Consider the following 2,618-nt stretch of genomic DNA (forward strand, 5'->3'; position numbering starts at 1 on the left):
TAAGTAAACAAAATACGTATTTTTTAACATCGTCACTCTGGCAAGTAAACATCAATTAAAAACAAAATTTAAAGGCCGACCAGGAAAATAAAAAACCTGCTTTCGGGGCGTTAAATTAGTAATAATTATAGCAACACTAAGTACAGTCGTACATATGCGAATTGGCTAGTGTTCAATATTATAATTGTTAATATAGATTATTAATCAAATGTAATGAAGCTTAATTTTCAAAATTAACATACGTTTTTAATTATAATGAAATTATTTTCCATTGCAGTTAAACTAACTATTGACCGATTTAAATATGAAAACATGAAACAAAAATTTGTTTTTTTAAGTATGGAGCTAATGTGTTAGGAAGAAAATTTTTGTATCGTATAAAAAAACACTACATTGTTGTTATAACTATACAAATACGTTTATTTAAGTAGGTACAAGTGGATTTTTAGTATTTTTAGATTTATGAGCTGAATTATGAACCTACATACTATGAATAAGAAAAGAACGGAACTAATGACTCTCTGTATTTTTTATCGAACGTATTTCAAAGTAACTAAGATTTAATTTAGTAGGTATTAAGTTTTTAAGTTAGGTAGTTTATACTAGTTAAGTTTAATTTATGGTTATTTTTTCTCAATATGTGTTTTCTCATTATTAATTAAACAAACTATGTTTTCGAATAACAAAAATATACCTAATACCTTGTGACAATCTGCGGTTATCTTCACCAGGAGCAAATTATGGCAAATCGAGAATAATTTCAAAAATAAGTTTAGATCAAAATTTTATTTTTATTGAAAGCTATTTGTGACTGTGCTTGCATTAGCATCTACATATATGTAGATGGATATTCCGTGTAAAATCCATGTCAATCTAATTACTCAATGTAGGTGAAACTATATAGGAGTATACCTATACTTGGAGGATTCGAAGACAATTCACATACGGCTCATAAGAATTGTATGCTATATAAAAGCTTATAATATATTACGCCTACAAAAATGTAGGGCTGAAAATGGCTTCAGCCAAGCTTACAAAAACGTGACATATAATCAGTCGATTAAAACACATTTAAGTCTAATTCTACTACAACTGCCAACCACAACTGTCTCAATTAGAGGTTAACCTGCAACCATGTGGTTAGGTCAACCCATAAAAGTCCGTTTCTAATATAATCGAAGTACACTCGGCTTACAAAAATGTAACCACGGAGACCGACTAGCACCTAAACCGGTCTATACATCAAGAGTTGTTTATACGCAACACAATCCCCGTATAAATACGGCAAATAAACGCGTATCGCGTTGCGTAACTGTTACAATGGAGAATAAAATGGTGGCTTACCTTAAAAAACACTGCAAAATCCTTTCTGTAGCTAATTACAACCTTTTCTTGGTTACACGCACACGCGGCTTGACACAAACGATGGAAACACTAGCTTCCGCGGCAACGGCCGCCGAGCGACTGCTGTGCCGTACACCTTGTGTTTACGACGCAGCACGCATGCGTACCAACTACCCTCATACCACGTATTTACAAAATGCACTGTACCCCCAACCGATGAAAATACAACCCTAAAAACGGTAACGGTGGAGTCGGTTTTGACGCAATGGTAACGTTGTTCTTTGTTCGCGCGAAACAGATTGGTGATATTAGAAAATGTGTTTTTAATTGGATGAACAAGGCTTGTAAGCTTTAATGCATACGCATTGTGCATTTGAAGATTGATTTAACCTTCGGATATAAACCATTGGATAACCTTTCTGATCTTGATAGAGTACCTACCTACTTAACTTCGAAAGAATATGAATGACTAACTCTTCCTGTCACGGCAGGCAGCAAACGCTTACACACTTAAAGTAGGTAGGTAGCTTAGTTGCAGACTTTATAGTTAGATGTATCGTATCGTCGGTTTACTAATGTTTCGGCGAAAATATTTAGCAAATTATTAGCTCCCAAACTATTTATCCCATATTTTTTAGGGTTCCGGAGCGAAAATGGCAAAAACTGAACCCTTATAGTTTCGCCATGTCTGTCTGTCGATCCGACTGTCTGTCCGTCCGTTGGCGGCTTTGCTTAGGTACTATCAATGCTAGAAAGCTGTAATTTTGCATGGATATAATTATATGTAAACTATGCCGACAAAATGGTACAATAAAAAATTGTATAAAAATTTTTTTTAGGGTACTTACCGTAGACGTAATGTTGGGGTGTTTTTTTTCTCATCCAACCCTATGCCTATAGTGTGGGGTATCGTTGGATAGGTCTTTTAAAACCATTAGGGGTTTGCTAAGACTTTTATGGATTCAGCGAGTTGTTTGCGAAATATTCAACTTTAAAGTGCAACCCCCCTCTAAAATCTAAACCGGTGGGTGGAAAAATTTGAAAAGATTAAGGATGGTATTATAAGTATATCAAACTTTCAAGGAAAACTATAACGGCTAAGATTGCTTGAGAATTATTAGTAGTTTAAGAGTAAATAGCAGCCTAAGGTATAAAATATACCTAAACTTGGAAGATTCCGTATAAAATACGAAATCCTTAGAAAACACTACATAAATACGAGAAACGAAATTCCGAAAGTCGGAATCACGAACTTCAAAATACCGATTTTTATA

The sequence above is a fragment of the Choristoneura fumiferana genome, chromosome 24, assembly GCF_025370935.1.
Source record: "Choristoneura fumiferana chromosome 24, NRCan_CFum_1, whole genome shotgun sequence".
Taxonomy (NCBI): domain Eukaryota; kingdom Metazoa; phylum Arthropoda; class Insecta; order Lepidoptera; family Tortricidae; genus Choristoneura; species Choristoneura fumiferana.